The 21,987-nt window shown below is 41.4% G+C and overlaps 2 pseudogenes; one reads left to right on the plus strand and one right to left on the minus strand.

Moving 5' to 3' along the window:
• Positions 1–405: 405 nt before the first annotated feature.
• LOC138382405 (transducin-like enhancer protein 1 pseudogene) lies at positions 406–4,358 on the minus strand (annotated as a pseudogene).
• Positions 4,359–6,564: 2,206 nt separating this feature from the next.
• Positions 6,565–21,987, plus strand: part of LOC138382406 (zinc finger protein 726-like) — a 54,534-nt pseudogene continuing 39,111 nt past the window's right edge.

The raw sequence follows: 21,987 nt of genomic DNA on the forward strand, positions 1-21,987 counted from the left end.
TTCTAATTTTAGGCCCCAGCTCAGTGGCTCACATCTGTAATCCTAGCACTCTGGGAGGCCGAGGCGGGAGGACCACTCAAAGTCAGGAGTTCAAGACCAGCCTGAGCAAGAGCGAGACCCCATTTCTACTAAAAATAGAAAAAAATTAGCTGGACAACTAAAAATATATAGAAAAAATTAGCCGGGCATGGTGGCACATGCCTGTAGTCCCAGCTCCTCGGGAGGCTGAGGCAGAAGGATTGCCTGCGCCCAGGAGTTTGAGGTTGCTGTGAGCTAGGCTGATGCCATGGCACTCTAGCCCGGGCAACAGAGCAAGACTCTGTCTCCACAAAAAATAAAAAACAAAATCACAACTTTTCTATTTCTACTAATTCAGAATATTTTGGCTGAATTCAGCCATGAACACTAAACCACATGTTTCCAGTAGATGGCTTCAAAGACTGTAGACTTCTTGTCCCCTCAGACAGTGACTCTGGACTTATCATTCACAGAGATGCCACAGCTAAGTACTGACGAGGACTCTTTCAACTGTACCCACGATGGGTCTGCTGAGCATCGAGGAGATTGTCTATTCTAGAATTCACAAACCGCTTATCACAATAAGCAACCTTCAGGGACAGCACACAGCTCTCATGGAGATGTAGCCAGTACTCACTGGGCTTATCTACTGGCAACATCTCCACATTGCTGCCCTCCATGCCCGCAGCCAGCCACTCCCCCATGGGGCCGTATCCCAGGGAGAAGATCTGGGAGGTGTAGTCATTTCTGCTGGAGCTGTCATCCTTCCACAAGACCCAGGATCTGACGCTGCTGTCCAAACTGTCCCCCAGAGCTTGGTGCCATCATTAGAAATGTCAATACACCCAACTGCATCTGTATGGCCCTGGAACTGTCTCACTAGTGTCTGGTTGTGCAGATCTGTGACATTACAGCCTGAGAAGCAGACCTTGGAATTCAGGCTGATGGCCAGGGCATAGCAGGCAGCAGCTGAGGCTGTCAGTTCTGTCTTGATGCATGAGGTCTGAACTGCCAGGTCTCAAATGGGCAAAGTGCTGGCTTGCCCTCTCACTAACAGAGCACCGCCATCAGGTAGCAATTTATAGAAATGGATATAATTATCTTTATTCAGACAGTCAAGCTGAGAGACAGGACTCTTATTGCCAGGGGTTGATGTCCCAGACCTTGATGCAGCCCTTCCTACTCTTGTGCCTGTGTCTCGTGGGCTTGCTGATGTTCACCCTGGTTGAGGGTGCTGATCTGGTGAGCATGCTGGGGGATTCCAGGTCCAAAGAGGGGATGAGGGTAAAGGGAACAGTCTGCATCCGACCTGTTGCAGTAATGTGGAAGGAATATGCAGGTTTCCACCCAGGGATTCCTGCCAGGTTTGGAGGGAGGATAGGTACTCTCATGTGAGGGAGAGGATCAAACCCCACCATTGGGAAGCACACTTAGGCCACCCCTGCAGCCACCAGGCTTATCTGGGGAAACATGATGTGCAGCCTTTTGTAAGTGGCACTAGGGCTAGTCAGCTCGCTGCTCTTACCAGCATGGGGGACCATCCCAAAGGGAGCATTGTTCAGAGCTGAGCATTTCCAGCGGTGTTCTCAAACCAGCTGCCACTTGGTTAATGAGGTGGTCCATGGCCGGAGGCTTGTTGAGCCTGGACCAAGTCCTGGAGTGGCACTTATGCCCAGCATTGGCACATTACCTTGAGGGGTTGGTGTGCTGTATTCCAGAACAGGCGTGCTGGCTTTTTCATGCAAGCTCATTTGTTTAGATTTCAAAGAAGTGGAACTTCCCAAGGTGGCCGTGGAGGCTGGGTTGCTACAAGCATCTTTCTTTGGCATGCAGTTTTTGTTAGTTTCATTTTCCAAAGGTGAATGGGCCGTGATTGTTTTTTGAGAAGGGTCCTCAATAGACACATCCACAACTAAGTTGTCACAATTTTTGTCACCATCACTGGTGAAGGCTGGAGTCCTTATCATTCACCTTCCTTTTCTCGATGTAGTTGGAAAACTCAGGCACATTTCCTCATGTATCTGTGCCTTTAGACTGCATGGGGCCAAGCGGGAATTGCTTGTGCCGGACACTCCGTGGTGCTCTGCATAGTGGTGCTTCTTGTCGTCTTTTATCACCAAACGAGACTGCCCACTCAGAGCACTAGACAGTGCCAGAAGGTGGGCACTGCCCCACATGGGCAGGATTTCTGGAGGCTGAAGTCGTAAGGGTGAGACATAGGGGTACTGGTGGTCTGTGTCACTGCGATAGACACTGAGCTTGCAACTGCTGTTGCACAAGGATGACATTCAACTCTGCCATGGTCACTGGTTTGGCAGCCTTGAAGGCCTGGGCCACCTGTTGTTGATGCTCCTGAGACAGAAATGGGATGACTTGTGCACAAGTCGCATTCAAGTTCTTGGTGATTTCAGTCTGTGCATTTCAGTGTTTAATCCACATGACATTTCATAATACATCACATAGTGCCTCCGCATTTTTGTGTTTTCACTTGCTAGTTTCTCACATTCCATTTTAAGGTGGTGACACTGCACCTGCAGGAACTGGAATTTCTCCTTAATCTGGTCCAGGGACTCCGGGATAGTGAACTTGAAGGGTTGGCCTGCAGCTTGGTGTCTGGTGTCAATGGAAAAGAAGCAAAATTCTGTAAAATAATTTAAAGAGGTTTATTCTGAGCCAAATTTGAGGACCATGGCCCAAGGAATGCCCAAGAAGCCTTGAGCAAGTGGACTTGCCATGGTTGGGTTACAGTTTCGTTTTATACATTTCAGGGAGACAGGGATGACAGGTAAAGTCATAAATCAGTATGTGGAAGCCATACATTGATTTGGCATGAAAAGGTGGGACATGTCAAAGGAGGGATGGTTACAGGTTATAGGTTTGTTTAAAGACTCTTTGACTTGTAATTGGTTAAAGAAATGAAGCTTTGTCTAAAGGCTTGGAATGTTTTTTTTTTTTTTTTTTTTTTTGAGACAGAGTCTCACTCTGTTGCCCAGGCTAGAGTGAGTGCCGTGGCGTCAGCCTAGCTCACAGCAACCTCAAACTCCTGAGCTCAAGCGATCCTCCTGTCTCAGTCTCCCGAGTAGCTGGGACTACAGGCATGCGCCACCATGCCCGGCTAATTTTTTCTATATATATTTTTAGCTGTCCATATAATTTCTTTCTATTTTTAGTAGAGGTGGGGTCTCGCTCTTGCTCAGGCTGGTCTCGAACTCCTGAGCTCAAATGATCCGCCCACCTCGGCCTCCCAGAGTGCTAGGATTACAGGCCTGAGCCACCGCGCCTGGCCTTGGAATGTTTTAAGTTAAGGAAGTGTGCTAATCAGAGACAAGCTACCTATTTGTTGTGTAATTTGAGGACCTGCAGGTTTGTCTTACATACCCTTAGGCCTGATAATGAGTTACAAAGGATGTCTCCAGGAAGGGAGGGGGCCCTGATAAGGCACCTCTGACCTCCCTTCTCATGGCTAGTAACTGAGGTTTAGGGTATCCCCTTGGCCAAGAGCAGGTCCATTCCGTCAGCCGGTGGAGGGGAGCCTTAAAATTTTATTTTAGTTCACAATCCCCATCCCTCCTCGGCTCCTGTACTGGGCGAACAAATCCGAGCGGGCTGCTCTCCTTTGCTCTTCTCCTGGTCCGCTTCCTCTCCGGGTTTTCGCTGGGGCTGCCCAGGCTAACCAGACACACAAACGTGGCACTTTAGGGGGACTCCCGCATTTCGTGGCTTCGCCTTCTGCCAAGTGCTGGTGGGCTCCTGGGAGGCGGTTGGGAGCAAGGTCGAGGCCGCCACGGAGGCTCCAGGCGGGGAGCCAGGGATGACTAGATGGGGAAAATGTGTCCGACGCACCGGGAAGCAGCTTGGCAGGCCCCCTGTGACCAGCGCTTAGTGTTCCGCGCTTGCACAAACCCTCCGGACCCCACAGGGCTGCTCCACAGAGGACAGTCCTGCAGGCGCCCTCTGCTCCTCTGGCCCAGGGCGTATGGAGGCTCCCTGCCCCGCGCGCACTCGCCCCACAGTGCCGGCCTGGCGGCTCAGGACCACTCCCCCAAGCTACATTCTTCCTGGTTCTCTTTTCTTTCCTTCCTCTGCCTCTCCACAAAAGGCACTCCAGCCCACTGCAAAGTTCTGTCAGTACTGCAGCGCCTGCCGGGGTGTGGTCGCCAGGGACAGCTGAGGTCCGGGTAGGCGGGGCGGATCCCGCCCAGCAATGCCAGCGTGGGGCTGGCGCAATCGCTGCCTGGAGAACGTGGGGCATAGGCAACCCACTGCTGCTGTGATTCCTGCTCTTGCAGCCCTGGCTGCCACCGGCTTCTAGCGCTGGTTATATTAACACCCGGATACATAGTTTGTTAACTAGTTAACTAGTGCCGTCCCTGCCCCAGCCCTGCAGGGGATGAGGCCGCCAGCGCAAAGCCAGACAATAGCGTGTGTATAGTTCACAATCACTCATTAGTACAGTGAGAGGACCCAATGAAAGAGTATAATATAAAGTAAATTTTAAAAATCGAAATAAAATTAGTAACTAATTTAATGGGAAATGTGCAGTCTATATAAGCAAAATAATAAAGCATTCCTGAAATATATGAATGAAGACTTAAATGGAGAGTCATATCTTGTTCTTGGATAGAAACAAAATGAATAATATAAAGAGGTCCTTTATCCTTAAGCTAACTTCAATATTGCATTTGATGTCATAATAGATTGTCAGCTTTTTTAAAGCTAGCAATGATTTTGCAAAATGCACATGGAAGAACAAACGTATAAGGATAGCCAAAATTCCTGAGCAAAAAACACAATGAGGTTTTCTGCTCCCACAAGAAATTAAAACACATTAAAATGTTCTAGTGTTAAAGCAGTGTGGTGTGGATGAAAGTAGACAAACAGACCAGGCCAGCAGAAAATCCCCAAACCTACCAAGGTGCATAAGAAAAGTTAAGCAATAAAAAATTACCACGTTTATTGATACTTTTGTGTTTGAGAACTCGGTATTCCTATAAAAAAAAGATGAAAATGGATCAATTCTTCTCATGCTAGAGTAACTTAAAGGATAAATAAAGGAGAAAGCTAAATGGTAAAAAAATGGAAAACATACAAATAGTAGAAGAAAACGTTAGTAAATATTTCTGCAAGCTGTCAGAAAAAATCTGGCCTGGGATTAAAACCAAAAGATACTAATAAGAGATTGACACAGTATACAGCATAAAACCAGAATATTATGCATCATAGGAAGCACTATAAATCACGTAAAAAAGAAAATGCCAAATGGGACATTTATTTTATTTGCAACTTATATAACAAAGGGACGCACTTTATGTGTGTTTGTTACAGAAAATAAGAAAGCTCTTAAAACATAGTGCCTCATGGCACAAGGACAAAGGAGGTAATATGAAGAAGTCATTCGCTAACATAAGATGAGACCCCTTTTTTTTTTTTTTGAGACAGAGTCTTTCTCTGTTGCTCAGGCTCTAGTACAGTGGCATCTCCATAGCTCTCTGCAAACTCAAACTCCTGGGCTCAAGTGATCCTCATCACTCAGACTCCTGAGGAGCTGGAACTACAGGCACATGCCACCACACCCGGCTAATTTTTTCTATTTTTTGTACACACCTGGTCTCACTCATGCTGAACCTGATCTCCAACTCCTGCCCACAAGCAATCCTCCCAAAGTGCTAGGATTACAGGCATGAGCCACCATGCCAGGCCAGATGAGATAATTTGAACTCAGAAATAAATATAGACTGCAGTGCATGGAATTCCATCAAACACAAAAAATAATATTAGGAAAATTAAATTACTATGCATATATTTTCCTTGTTTGCTGTGGCTGCAAACTTACTATTATGACAATTAATAAAAGAAAGAATCAAGCTTTTATCCTTCCTTTCCTGATAGACTTGCTCTTAATGTAATGAAGAGCTCATGAGAAAATGAAATTCTTAATAGGAGAAAGAGAACTACTACATGCAGAGAATAGAATAGAATTAGAAAACTGATATTTTGCAACCCTCATTGAAATAAGAGAAATTAGAAAAATACCAGCCAATAAATGATAACCAATTATATGAAAGGAACAGGCAGACATTGCCTGGACCCACTGACCAAACTTAACATAAATAAAAGTGGAAAAACCAGACACGTGTATCCAAATGTGCAGTCTAAATTGGGATGTGATGGAAGCTTAAAATACAGAGTAACTTTGAAAGATTTCAAAGACTTCATCAATACTATTATATTGATCCTATAATGAAATGATAATATTTGGGACATACTGAGTTAAATTATTACAATGTCACTTTTTTCTTTGTCTTTTCTTTTATGTTGCTGCTGGAAAATTTAAAATGGCACACTGGCTCAGGCTTTATTTCTATAAGGCATTGCTGCCTGAGACGATTGTCTCCCTTTTCAAAATTCAGGCTCCCTCCTCAAAACCGAAGAGGCCATGACGTTTACCAAATCTGAAATTTTAAAATATTTGTCATTATACAGCTTCCGATTTTGAATATGCTATACATTATTCACAAGTGGATGTAACCTCATATATAAGGTTAAATGCGAATGTCCTCCAGGCAGCGCCAGATCCCAGGGCAGAGAGAAAGCCCGGGTTGCAGCCCTGAAGAGGTGGGATCCCACTATTCGTCCATCAGCCCTAAGGGTGGGGCCTAGAGCCCTACCCAATCAGAGATCATGAGGCGGGAACTGTCCAATCAGGCACGCAGTGGGAGGGCGGGACTTCCGAGACCTTCCAGCCTTTGTCTGCTACCGGTCCTCCAAGCTTCAGTTTGTCTTCAGTGCTCGTTCTTCTTTGCTTTGGGAAACTCAGGTAACCCTAAGCCTTTGTCTTCCTGTGACCTGCGAGTTCTGAAACATCTGCAGGCAGGATCCCTGGGCACGACGGAAGCCGCAAAATGGTGAGTGTGCGTGGCCGGCTGTCCTAGGGTGTTTGAAACCTATCGGAACGGGCTGTGGCAGGACCCGGGCCTCCCCGTGTCAGACCCGGAGTCTGCAGACCCGGGCACGCACTCACTCGGGCAGCTTGGCCCTCAGTCGTCTGCCGCTTAGAGCGGCGTTGGGCCGGCAGCCGGAACCAGGGGCGTCCTGTCGCAACCTCCCAGGCATCTTTTGGCCCCGTGGGAGTGCTCTGGGTAGTTCCGTGGTGCAGCCCTGCGTCTCCCTTACATTGTGCGGTGACTACGGCAGGGTCATCAGGGAAGAATTTCGACTGGTGTGCGGGGTTCATGCATGGGAGGAGCTGTAGCCCCTGGGGTCCCCGTCCCTCCTTTCTCCTGTTAAAAATTAAACTAAGGCACCATTTAAAACATGATAGAGTTTATTAGAGCAAACAGCGATTTATGAATCAGAGTGCAATCATCCATGGTTTGTTTTTGGGGTCCACCAGAGGGGCTTGAAGAAAAGACTTTCATAAAGTGCAGGAGACAGCAAACCAAATTCAAGAATTGATTGGTTACAGTTGTGTAGTCGTTATGTCGTCGCGTTATTTGGACTATCCTGGTGGATACTTCCTGGGTATGTAATCAGAGGTGGTTTGTGGTTAGTTAAGACTAAATTTTCTCTCTAAGTTAGTAATATAAAAAAAAGTATTTGAATCAGATTTTGGTATTTTTAGGTAGGAACCCAGAGCACTAGAGTCACTTCCATCCTGTTTAGTTATTTTTACACCAGAGAGAGTCTCAATTTTCCCTTGCATTTTCCAAATGTGTGGCAAGTAGGATCTCAGTCTACCCCTCTGAGCCCCTAGTGTAACCCATCTAGGACTTGTGGTAAAATCCTAAATTTCCAGTTCCCCAGATTCCCAGATACCAGCTTATCCTCACCAATTACAACATTATCAACTATTTGTCCTTTATTTTACTTTTCAAACAGAATGTTGTAATTTATCATTTTTCCACAGAGCAATGGGTGGCTTTAAAAAAAAAAATGTTCATTTTGTGTTTCTGAACATTTCACATGAGAGGAAATCAGAGACTGTTCACTTGACACTGCCTGTAAAAATATACTTTGCCTCTCCTCCTTATATCTTCCCTAGGGACAGACATCTTACTTACCAAAGGGTTTCTTTGGGTTGAGGTTCCCCTTTGGAAACTTTATGGGATAATGTGTCCTCAGCCACCCTCCTGTCTTCTTGTGGTCCTAGGCTTCAGAATTGTCTGAGGATGATCCAAGATGCTCATGGTTACCATAACTCTTGGAATGTGTGGTGAATATCTTGCAGCGTGTACTCCCAGAGAACAGCCTGCAGTGTGGTTGTGGATCATGGCTGGGGAACAGCTGGATGATCTGGGGCTGAGAGAAGTCTCCTAATACACCCTTCATGAAAAAGGCTAACCGTTTGTGCTGTAACATTTCGCCCCCCAAACCCAGTTTCCATTTTTTGGAGACACATTGGTGGTCAGCCAACCATTGGATGCTGGTATTGAGGGGAAAAGACATTAATAATTCCTGTTTGCTGGATTTCCTCACACTTGTGAAGGGAGAAAAACTATCCCAAAAGACAAGAAAAGGCCACCCCAGTAAGGTGGTGCAAGAATCTGCAAAGCAATGTGCACTTTAGGCACACAGGGGGGACAGGTGCAGTGGCTCCTGTGAGGGTGGTCTTTGAGCACTTCAATGAGCAGGATGGGGTTTTCTAGAAGGATGTCTCAACTGATAGGAAGGCCTGTCTTGGCACTTGAATCAGATAAATCTGTGTTCCTGTCAGCACTTCTACTCCCTGGGTTTGTAAGCTTGAAAAGATTTTTTTATTCATTTCAACTTAAGCTTTTCATTAACTGTAAAATAAGTTTTAGCAGTAGAGCTTGAAAGATAAGAAAATACTTTTAAGGAGTCATCAAAAAGTAGATTTCAGAAAAACTCTATTTGTATATTGCATTTTTAAAAATTATCATTTACCTATTTTCTTCCCCAGAGTGAGTGTAGTAGGTTTCTCAGGTCTATTCCTTATTTGCAGGTGATTTTTCAATAGAGTTTCGGGGCTTTGCTTTGGCAAGGATACCCAGGAAGGGAAATAGAAATGAATCTTTGTTCCATTTTGGTTGCAGAAAAATGAATACATTTCCACAAGAAAGTGTGGGGAAAAAAGTTAGAGAATGACAAAGATTCACCGAAACACCTATTCCTCTTTTTTTTTTTTTTTTTAGGGTGGAGGATTTGTGAAAGGGGATCATTCTGTTTTGTGTCCTGTTATCTGGATGTTAGAGTTTAACAAGGATAAATCCTAGTTAACAACTAGGACAACTCTTAGAAGAGTTCACGTGCCATTGTTTACTAAATGATTTGTTATGAAAATAGTAATTAAATGGCCTACTTATTGTCTAAAAGAGATAAATACTTTTGTTTTTCCTATAGAAGTATGAAATTTAAGTACCTTACAGTTTCTGTGATATTTTGATAGATATATTTAGTTTTTTATCCATGATTCCTGGCTCTCAGCTCCTGTAAGCCCTGTTATTTGCTCAATGACTATAGCAATAAGAATATTTTTCTGTTAAAATATTTGGTCTTTTTTTCTTGGTCCCTGAAGTAGTTCCTGAATGGTAAAGGTGAAAGACAGTCTTTTGCTGTTTACAATTAGGCTTTCAAATACATCTGAGTTTATGTTAATGAGGCAGTTTTTGCAAAACTCCCAGAAACCACTGGATGGGAGGCTGGTTGCCAGGGAAAGCAGCCATTTGCTTAGAGGGATGAATTTTTCAGTACCACTCCCAACCTTTGGGGAGCAGTGAGGGCCTGAAGGTTAAGTGTATTGTCAATGACTTACAGATAAGCTAATTATGCTTATAAATGAAGCTTCCATAAAAACCCCAAAGGACAGGGTTTGGAGAACTTCCAGATAGCTGAACAGGAGGTGGTTCCTGGAAGGTGGGGAGCCTAGCAAGGGCTTGAATCTCTGCACCCCTTCTTCCCCATGCCTTGCCCTATGTATCTCATCATCTGGCTTTTTGTTTATATCTTTCGAGATATTCTTTATGATAAACCAGTGAATATAATAAGTTTTTTTCCTGAGCTTTGTAAGCTGTTCTAGGAAATTAACCAGCTATACAGAGGAGGTCATGGAACTCCAACTTGAGGCGGGTCAATCAGAAGTTTTGGAGTCCTGGACCTGCAAGTGGTGTTTGAAAGGGGGGATAGAATTTGGGGGTTGAATCCTAAACCTGTGTGATTTGACACTATCTTCAGTTACATAGTGTTAGAATTGAGCTGTATTTGAAAGGACATTGAGCTGCAAGATTGATTGCTTGTTTGTTAGTAGGTAGAAATTTGTACACATTTGGTCACATAAATCTTCTGTGTTGATTGTTGTGGTGTGAGAGCAGAAGAAAAGCATTGTGGTTTGAGTATTTTCCCTTCAGAATTTTCTTCCCTTCTATAAACCTAAACACCGAATTTAAGTAATTTTGCTAGATTCTTCAAACACTGGGTATTTTTTATTTACAATTAAATGAATGACCCTGAATGAGAAGCAGAGGCATGAGACCAGTGACTCCAAGCCAAGGCCAATCTTCAGCCTGCGAAAGGAGGTCACTGAAGGCCTAGTGAGTTTTTGCTGAGGGGCCTCCCCTGCAGGTGTCCCAGCCTGCTCATCCCAGCCATGGAAGGAGCCCTTTATACTGAGAGAAGCTACAGAGCCCCGGAAAGCTGGGGACTAGGACCCACAGGAAGGTTTGGTTGGTTTGGGGACAGAAAGACTGTGTGATGCCCCTTCTGAGGGTGCAGCTGTTATTGTCCTGGGGCTGTTTTTGGACATTGGCAAATAAAACAGTTTCAGATTTAGGTGAGAAGTGACTTTATTGTGAGGGAGTATTGCAGCCGGGGGAAGCACCAAATATAAGATCTGCAAGCATCTCAAAGTTTAGGCAGAAAGGGGCTTCCTTTTATAGGAAAGAGTAAATGAGAGTAGAAAAAAACGTTAGCGGGAGAAGTCAGGATGTCAGGTGGCACAATTAGATGGTAAATCAGAGAATGATTTACCCTGAAGTCAGACTATTCTTAGGAGGGGCAGAGAGTAGGGTTATATATATACTGGCTAAGGCTGAGGGAGGATTACAGTTCAGGGGCCTGGCAGAAGGAGAGTAACTTAAGTCACATTTGGTTAGCAAGTATTCTGTTTAGACTAGTGAATACAGAATTGTTCATCTAATTGTTTCTGAAGCAAAAATGGGACTTTTTAGGTCTGTATCTGACCTTGTGATAGGTAAAACAGGGAGCATCATCTAGATCATAATGTAAAGGGTGTTTCTTTGCAGTGAGCTGCTCTTAATGAACAGAAAGGATGGGAGATTTCTTTAATCACAGCTATTTACCAGCATTAGTTTCCAGCGCCATCTTGCCCCACCCCTTTGTCTTGCAGTAGACATGTCTTCCATTTGGCCATTCCTACGTGTGCCAATTCTAATAAACTGGTAAGTGTAATTAAAGTGTTTTGCTGAGTTCCATGAGTAGTTATATCAAATGATTGAAATTGAGAAGAGAGTTAATGGGAATGCTCAATTTATAGGCAGTTTAGAAGTACACATTATTATAAGAGACATTGATCTTCAATTTAGCAGCACAGGGACCGGTCAACAATACCTGACACGATTCCCTTCACAAGGTTAGAGGAGATGTTTTTTTGATGGTATTTTCAATAAATATACTTTAATGAACTTTGATGTCGACATGTCCTGGGAGCTTGATGTTAAAAGAATCTTTAATTAATGTAAAATTTTTAGTGAGAAGCTTTATGAGGCCTTGGCAGTAATGAAGAATGTTACCTTTAAGGAAATCTGCTTTGTATGCTACTTAATGCAGGCTCATGGGCCTTCCTAATTTTATTTTAAAGGAAGAAAGTTGATGTTTACCAAAGGGGCTAGAACATAAGTTAAACATACCAACAGAAGAGCTTTAGGCCAGGGAAGATTAAAAGTTTCTGTAAACTTTGTCAATTGATTTTTTTATTACCCCATTTATATATTCCACCAGTATGGAAGATCGATGGTGGTGTGTGCAATGGAAATGCTGAAAAGTTTGCCAAATGTTGCAAATAGACTGAATTATTTGACCAGTAAAAGGAGTTTCTCAGTCTCTGTGAAGCTCGTAGGGTAATCTCCAATAAGGAATAGGACAAAACTGAGAAGCATCATAGTTAAAGCACAATCAACAAAGTAAGACAGAGTCTCCTTCTGTTGCTCGGGCTAGAGTGCCATGGTGTCAGCCTAGCTGACAGCAACCGCAAACTCCTGGGCTCAAGCAGTTCTCCTGCCTCAGGCTCCTGAGGAGCTGGGACTACAGGTGAATACCACCATGCCCAGCCAAATTTTCTATTTTTAGTAGAGATGGGGTCCCACTCTTGTTCAGGCTGGTCTTAAACTCCTAGTTCAAGGGATCCTCCCACCTCAGCCTCCCAGAGTGCTAGGATTACAGGCGTGAGCCACCACGCCTGGCATCAGCCCATTTTCTTTTTCTTACGGTTTACTTAAAAAGGTGAACCAAAGTTTTTTTTTATTATCTCCTATTAATATTTGATGAAAATTTTGTTAAAATGCAAAAGCCAAATTTTATTCTGGTATTATTGTATTATTAATATTAAAGTTAATTTTAATGAAATCTTATAAACAAATTTATCCAACCTCAATCAGCTTTGACCACACAAGGTAAGATTTGTATACATCTTTTATAACCTTACAGTTTTTCTATTCTCTTTCTTTCTCTAATTTTCTATAGCCACTCAGTTTATCTATTTAATTTTTTTCTTTTATTCTTTCAATTTAATTCAGTCTTTAAATAAGCTAAGGCAAAGTTACTTTTTTTTAAGCAGAAACCACATACATCTTCGTGTCTATTTTTATAACCATTTGTACCAAAAAAATTGTATGTTTTGGATGAATGAGAAATTGCAAGTTAGTTTGTTTGTTCTTTTCTTTCTTTCTCTCTCTCTCTCTTTTTTTTCTTTGTTTGTTTGTTGTTTTTTGAGATAGAGTGTCACTGTTGCTAGGCTAGAGTGAAGGAGCATCATCAGAGCTTACTGCAACTTCGAACTCCCCAGGTCTGGTGATCTTCTTGCCTCAGCCTCCCAAGTAACTGGGACTGCAGGCTCATTCTACCACCCTTGCATAATTATTCTGTTTTTTTGTAGAGATTGTTAGGTCCGGAGCCAAAAGAGAGACACACAAAGACTCCTGTGTAGCAAAATGCTGTTTATTTTGAGCATCTGGATGCAGATGGGTGGAGCTCGAACAAAGTGTCCACAGGAGAAAAGGGGAGAGAGACCCTGGGTTTTATAGAGGGTTTCTCTGGGGAGTAAGTGGGCCTGAACAGCCGCTTGTAATAAATTCTTTTTCAAACAACCAGCTAAGACCCCTGCCCCTGTCACAGCCATCCTTGGGCTCCAGCGAAGTCCTTATCAGGAGAGAGAGGGAGGGGTAAACTCCCTCCCTATGGGGGGAGGGTGGAAAGGAATGCTGGCTGCAGCTGTCTGTTAGATTTACAACATCTGGGGATTCTCCAGACTCCTGTGGCTGTTGTTTTACAAGCCTGAGTTTTGTGTAACCACATTGTGTCCTATATATATTTTTGGGTTCTCACCTGGAACAAACCTAACCACATTGTGTCCTATATATATTTTTGGGTTCTCACCTGGAACAAACCTAATGGTCCACCCATTTTGTTGTATACATATAGGAAAAGGAAGGGTAAGATATGGGGGAAAATTAAAAATTGAAAAGATTGCGAAGTGGGCATTGTTGTCTTTCTGCCTGCTTTTTGTTTTTTCTGTTCCGGGAGATGTGGTTATCTTTGAAATGCAGTCAGGCCCATTGCAAGGGATGTGATCTTTGTTCCTGAGATGTGGTTTTGGTCAGGAAACAAAGGCCTGGAGTTTACCACCCTGCATTCTTTCCAGAAGCTTTTCAGGAACACCTTGAGGCTTTAAAACAAATTCTGAAAGCTGTGAGCTGGGGAAATCTAAAGAGAAAGATTTACATTTCTTTTCTGGGCTCTTTTTGGTGTTTGTGAAAACAGAGTCTCAGCAGGTTGCCTACTAGTTTGGGGAGAGAGATAGTAAAGAGTAGGGAGAGCTCAGAGTTGATCTTTAGCTGTCATTTAGAAAATTGGGAGATTCAAGGTTGTCCTAACAGAGATGAGATGTCACTATGTTGGCCAGGCTGGTTGTGGACTCCTGGCCTCAAGTGAACCTCTGGTCTCTGTCTCACGCATTGCAGGCGTGAGCCACCACACCTGGCTTACATCTTATTTTCTTGATATACTCTGTATGTAGAATTGTTTCTCTTTTTCTAGTTTTAATTACCATGTTAGTCAAGATTTTAAGTCTTAGTAACTTTAATTCATAGTGAAAACCTAAGAACTAGGGAAGTTTAACTGTGGGTCACATAGTAACAATTTATGAATAGTCATTTTATAATTTTTAGACATGTAGGCTTTATAATGGAATAATTTTTCAGTGTGGAACAGGACATATTTACTAACACACCTAAATATCTTTTTTCTCTGAAATAAAAAGCCAAAAGTATACAGACTCATATTTACTCATATTAGACATTAATGTCTTAGCATTATATCTTATTTGGAAATGATTTATATACTCAACAAATATCCACTGTTTAATTTAGGTTAGCAAAATTCTAAAGGTACACTTAACCAAAAATATTTAAGAAAACTTTTTTAAGTGAACATATTATGAAACATAATTATTATAACTTGATTTATAAGATTTGGTCCATTTATGTCTATTTATTCAGTCTTAACAATTATATTTATAAAATCTCATGAGACTTTAGATAAGCCTAGCCATCATCTCAAAGTTGAACTTTTTATTAACCATTTTTATATTCCTGTATGTTAGACAAGTATCATAAAAGCAATAACCTTAAAGCTATAATAAGTACACACATATTTTGCTGATAAATCAGAAGGCATAGTTGTTTGCATTAAACTAAAAATATTAGTCATATTGATAAAATACATAGTTATTTTCATTTATTTAAGTTTGCTTTTAGTTTTAGGATTTGCTTTTTATTTTTTTATTTTATTTTCTTTTTGTGGTACACTTCATTTTTATTTTATTTATTTATTTATTTTTTTATTTCAGCTTATAATGGGGGTACAAAAGTTCAGGTTATATATATTGCCCATGCCCCTGCATTCCCCCGAGTCTGAGCTTCAAGCGTGTCCATTCCCTAGACAGTGCACATCGCACTCATCATGTAGGTATACGTAGGGTTTGCTTTTTAGTTTCCTTTTTTAAATATGCATGCATTACAGGCACTTGAATCAAGTGTTCCATCACCTTGCCTTTTTCACTCCCCAATATGTCCTGTCAGTTGCGCCATAAAGGCATACAAGCACCTTTCTCTTTTACCTTCATGGCTGCGGAGTGTTTTAATATGAGGATGTCACGGGACTATAAACCTGTGCCATATTAATGGACATAACTGTAACTTTCCCATATTTTGCTATGACAAATAAAGCTCTAGGGAATAACCTTGAAAATATTTTTCATGTTGCTGCAACAAATTGCACAGTACATTTCTGGAATTGGGTTTCGAGAGTCCAAGGTTAATGTCATTGTGCATTTCTTTGTACTTTGATTATATAATTTTGGCTTCCCAGCAGAAATGTTCACAAGTGCCTATTTCTCGACAACATCATTGAAAATTGTGGGACTTTTGATAAGTGATAGATTAGTTTCAGTGTGCATTTCCATCTTTACTATGCTTTTACTTATGAGCTGCCTTCTTTTATTTGTCAACTTTATGCCTATTCTGTCAAACTACTGATTGTGTTAGAATCGGTATCTGAGGATGTTTTTCTATTCTATTCAAACAGTTGTAGGTCATTTTTGCGTCTTTTGGAATCTTAACATTTTTCTTATGTGTTTTGCATATTTCATTTGAAATTTTCTTCTGGATATATTTTTGTAGCTCTAGTAGTGTTCTTTATCCCCCTGACATTTGCTAAATTTTTCTTGGTTTTATATATAAAAAAAATTTTTAAAAATATTGTGGAATATTCTTTGAATTGTATGTAAATCATCTTCACATCTAAATAGGCCTTTTGTTGATCTTTTTGACTCAGGAATGTCTTTCTCTAGAACCTTTAACCCATTGCTTTAAAATGTAAATAGCAAAGGAGATAAAGCCCTATCCCACAGTTTGCATTGGAGAGTGGAAGCTTACATTCAGTGGGCACATGGCTCCAAGTTACAGAACTACCTCCTATCATGAAGATGTGGAAAATTTAATTTTCCTCGGAATATAGCCAAAACGCAGATAATCTCTCCAATCACCAGATGAATTTAGAATGAATTTTATACAGGAGAAATAATGTTGTCAAATCTTCTAGTTTGTTACCAAACCAAAGTGAGGTCCACTCCCCCAGCACAGCCAAGACAGATGCTGATGCAAAGAGTTGCAGTGGGAGAAAGAGTGTTTTATTGCAAGATGCCATGCAAGGAGAATGGACACTTAATGCTTAAGACTGGAGCTCTCCAATGGCTCACAGGCAAAGGTTTTTAAAGATATGGGCACATTTGAGGAAAGCAGAAGTTGCAGGCAAAATTGTAAATCAGTACACGGAGGTTATGTATTGGTTTGGAATATCTTGAAGTAGGGGCTTCTTGGTCATTGGTGGATTCAGAGATGACTTGATTAGCAGAAAGTGATAGTAAGGTGAGTATGACACTCTCCAGGCCCTTCAGAGAGAAATTTAGGTAAAAAAACTGGTCAGAGTTCATTTCTTTAGTTCCCTCCTATCTGCATATTCCATGGGCGGGGGAGTTCTGAAAAACAAGTCAAGAACATATGTTAAGAGGTTATCTTTTAGTTTCCATAGGGAACTAAAACACCTCATGACTCTGGCTTGCTTGGAGGACTGTAGTTATTATTCTCTTTTGCTCATCAAGTTGGGTATTCACTTTTCAAGGCTACCTCGCTGCCCAGGATTTCCCTCGAAGGGATTCAAGATTTTTTATCTATTTACATACTTGGGGGTAGAGTGTGCAGTATCTGCAGGCTGATAAGAGGGGACCCTGCTCCATCTCAACTTGAGGACTGATGATGGTGACCTTTCTTTCTGTTTTTGCAAGCTCTTAGGAGATTGCCTGTGGTGCACATCGCATTCTGATTTAATTATGTAATAAAAGAGTTTTCTTTCTGTGCTACCACTGTGGAGAGTTTTCCTGGGATTGGAAATACTTGTGTTTTTAATTATAATTCTCAAACATTGTTCAGAATTACCAGACATAACATAAACATATAAGGTGCCCACCAGGCTTTACTCTTTTGAGACAGAGTCTCGCCCTGTCACCCAGGTTCGAGTACAGAGGCATCAGCTTAGCTCACAGAAACCTCAAATTCTTGGGCTCAAGCAATCCACCTGCCTCAGCCTCCTGAGTAGGTGGGACTACAGGCACGCCCCACCACACCTGACTAATTTTTTCTATTTTTAGTAGAGATGGGGTCTTGCTCTTGCTCAGGCTGATCTCCAACTCCTGACCTCTAGTGATCCTCCTGCCTCAGCCTCCCAGAGTGCTGGGATTATAGGTGCAGGCTTCACTCTTGTGGGGTCTTTTCCTCTTAGGCTTCCAGAATAAATAATTAGCTTCAAATATAATTGTCCTAGAAAACCCTAAAGGATTTGATGACATTGCTTGTCATTATGTTATAAAATAGACCCCCCCAAATGATGTGCATAAGTTGAAGTTATACAAACTCTGGGAGTCAAGTTTCTCTTGGGAAGATGTAGGAAAGACAGAACTGAATATACTTTAACAGAACAGAAGTGAGAAGCCCAGGGCCCTGTCCCCGCCCCAACCTGCCCCGATCCACCCTCTTCTGAGCCTTGTCTAGGTCTGGTCCAGTGTTGGATTCTCCCTGCACAAAGCTTATTAGAGGAGATCAGAGTTTTTCGTGGCTTCTCCTGCTGTCTCTCCAGAGCTGGTGCTTACAATTTTCTCAAACCCAAAAGCAGATAAATAAGGACAAAGGACTATTATTTTGGGGCCTTAATTTCTTTTTTTCTTTATTTTTATTAAAACCTGTTTTTCTAGAGAAACAACCCAGGGAATTGTTTTGTATTCCTTTACATTTAGTAGTTGCTCCACACGTTACAAGACAGTAAATATAAACACAAATGAAAAATCCCTCTGAACTACAGTCCACCTTTCCTTTCTGTATCTCTTCCATTTGTTTATATTTACCTTTTATTCTATACATTTTCCTTTTAAAATCATTGGTAGATAAAAGAAACAGGGTGGGCCCTTCACCTAAATCCTGGAAATTATGGGGCACTTAGTACCCACCTTGCAGGGTATTATGAAAATTAACACCCAAACTTTGAGTTTCCAGCACTGTAACACAGGGATCCCCAACCTATGGTGAGCTGCAGAATTATTTTGTTATGTATTACAATGTAGTAATATGGAAATGAAATTCACAGAAAATGCAATGTGTTTCAATCATCCCCAAACATCCCCCTCTCCCCAGTCTGTGGAAAAATTGTCTTCCTTGAAAATGGTCCCTGGTGCCAATAAGGCTGGGGGCCACTGCTGCAACATACTTGTGAACACATCGTACATGCTCAGTAAATATTGCATTAAGGCATGGCACGTGTTGTTTTCCAAATGCAGACTTACTCAGACTCTGCTGCCTTCTCTAGCCTCTGTAAACTTTTAATAGACTGCCATGTTTCAGGATGGCAACTGGTGGTCTTCACTTTGGACCAAAAGTATTTTTGCCATAAGCGTGTTGGGTGTAGTGCTCTCTGTGTGCTGTGCCTGCTGTCTCTAGCTGAGTGCTACTGATAGTGGGTCTAGGAGAAGCAACATCAGCATTCACAGGGGGCTTTTGAAGGAGCCAATTCATGGGCCCCTTCCATGGCTGCAGAATCACATTACTTAGAGTGGGCTCTAGATTACCAAATCATTTATGGGTACATTCTAAGAGATTCTCCGGGCCTGCTTTGCTTGTGTTTTGTAGGGGCAGGTCAGTGTGGTCCATATTCCTACTGCTGCAGCAAAAATTGCTGGTGACTGTGGCAGGGGTGGGTACCTGAGGGCAGGAAAGATAAAACTCAAATTTTGATCTTTATGTAGGAGCTCATTTTTCCTGACTCTCTCCTGTGATGAAGGACAGGGAAGTGTGAATTTTTTCTGCACTTCATGGTCCTTCTGCTGTGGGTGTGGTGGTAGCAGGGGAAAAAAGGGTTATGCTGACAACTTTAGATGCATATTCTCAAGATACATGTGTGATTTTTCCAGATAATCTTAACTAAGAAGAAATTTCAGAGGAGGAGGAAGAGAGAAATGGCTGGTTCTCAGGTGAATGTGTCCCAGGTCAGGGGCTGCGTTTACTTTTCCTCTTGGAATGTCATGTGTTTAGACTTTGCAGACCTTTACTTTTCTTCTTTGTTGTTCGACCTAATGGTTTCATTTCAACTACTTTTTCTCCCTTTTTTTCCTTAATGATAGTCAAGAAGCTCTGAAAAATTCTTTTCTCCTATATACCAGAGCATTCTCTCCATTCTCTCTATCCAAGCTTCTTATATGCCATGAACAATTGTCACCATAAATTTATAACCTGCAATATTAAAAAATATTCCCTTTGTGGCTATTGAACATCTGGGAAGCAGAATCTTGGATGCCCAAGATTACTACTGGAGATGAGTTCAGTCCCTAGGATATCAGCGAAGAAGGGGAACATGTACTGTTTAGGTTCTATCTAAATGCTCCATCAGTTCTGTGCAGAACAAGATTAATAGAATACACATTAATTGTTCAGAATAACTCAGAAAGTTCTGAGCAAAAGAATAATTAGAAGAGATTTTTCTCTCTAGGATAGTAAAGAAAGACTATTTAAATACATTATTAGAGATTACAGAACATGAGAGAGATCTGTAGCTTGAACTTTGCATAAAAGTGATGTTCATGATTAGATTCAGATTATAATTTACTTTTTTCCTTTGGCCAAAAATATCAAAATATCACAGCAGTGGTGGTATGTCTGTGTGCATTGGCACCTGGTAGTAATTTGTTGTATTACAGTTGATATTAATTGTAGTCACTTGGTTAATGTGTTCTTTATCAATTTGCTAGTATAGAGTTAATTATTTTTGTCTTAATTATTAAGTACCTTGTGAAGATTTACCAACTGATGGGCATAAACCATCATATTTTATCCTGAAGCTCCCCTTTGCTTTTTAGATTCCCTTTGCATATAACTTGCTTTGGAAAATAAAGGCTCTCATCTTTGTTTCGTGGTCAGATGAACTGAGATAAAGCCAGGCTCTCCTGCTAATGAATGTTTGAAAAATATTCCCTTTTGGCCAGAAGCATTCATGTCACTGGTGAGCTTGGTAGAAATTCAGAAACTCAGGCTTCGCCCCAGATTTTTGGAATCAAAATCTGTATTTTAATAGAATTTCTGGTTCATTGTTGTACCTATTGAAGACTTTGCAAAATTTAAGAAGTATTAATACCTTCTAACTCAACGTGACTTTTCCACGTGAAAAATATATACAACTTATCCTGTGTGATGTAAATATAGTACTCAAAAATATAAATGCCTGTGTTGATGACCTGAATTTTATACTGTATCATCCAGAAAACTATAATATCTACACTAGTCTTTTGGACCTTATGTCATCCTCTTTCTGCAGAGTTAGATAACATATTAGAGAATATTTCTGTGTTAAAAATTGTTTTTTTTAATAATTCCAGTTACTCATATGAGTCAGAACCAGTTCTCTTCACTGTTATTTCACCAGGAGTGACATTAAGAATTCTCCATATGACCACTTGGTAAATATGTGTTTTGTTTTGTTTTGTTTTGTTTTTTCAGGGACTGTTGACATTCAGGGATGTGGCCGTAGAATTCTCTCTGGAGGAGTGGGCATGTCTTGACAATGCTCAGCGGAATGTGTATAGGGATGTGATGTTAGAGAACTACAGACATTTGGTCTTCCTGGGTAAAGATCATTTCAATACACAATTTTTATTCCACACTAAGGATTTTATATTCTACCTTTGTAGAATTTTTCTGGGATTTTCTGCTTTGCATGAGTGAAGTTCAGATCTTTGTTTCCAAGGAAATCTTGGGATTTGTTGGTATAGGAAAGAAAATCTTCAATCTGTTCTACCTTGACATTAATCTTTCCCTTTCTTGAGCTGATCTGTATCCTTCACTCTTCGTTAGTGATAATTCCAAAAATTTAGTGGCATAAGATGTTGTTGCTCACAGCTTAAAATCTAATTTCCACCACCAATATTTGATTCCAGAGTACTAGGTAATGGAGCTAAGGACCCCCAAATTTTAAATACTTTCTAAATATTCTAAAATGTCTGTCAGGAATTAGTACTTTGGGATTAATTTTTTTTAGACTCTTCTATACTATTCCCATTTCTCTGCTAAGCACAGTACAAGATTGGTAATTGAAGAATCCCAAAAAAGTTATGTTACTTTTTTCAAATAAAACAGGTCTTGTAACCTCTAAGCCAGACCTGATCACCTCCCTGGAGCAAAGGCAAGAGCCCTGGAATGTGAAGACAAATGAGACAGTAGCCAAACACTCAGGTAGGTGGGAGTGAATGAAGCAGATGACACAGGTGAGAGGTCCAAAGGTCAAGGAAGAAGCCAGATCTTAAAAAGTGTTTTGGAAAACTCTGCTTCAGTGGAAATGGATTCTGGGAAGCCTGGGTTTCTTTCTCTTAATCTTTGATAGGGGATTCTCTGTCCCTTATTCTTAAATTATCTAAGGACTTTATTTCCCTTCAGTGTTGTTCTTTTAAGGTTAGAGTGAGAACAAAAGCCCTGCCCATGGTTTATAAGGGACTGCAGGTACTGACTGCTTTCCATTACATTACAGGACACGGAAATATGTGTGTATATTTGAGAAAATCTATGGTAAAGCATTTTTTTTGAGACAGAGTCTCACTCTGTCAACCTGGGTAGAGGGCAATGACATCGT

The sequence above is a fragment of the Eulemur rufifrons genome, chromosome 4, assembly GCF_041146395.1.
Source record: "Eulemur rufifrons isolate Redbay chromosome 4, OSU_ERuf_1, whole genome shotgun sequence".
Lineage (NCBI taxonomy): Eukaryota > Metazoa > Chordata > Mammalia > Primates > Lemuridae > Eulemur > Eulemur rufifrons.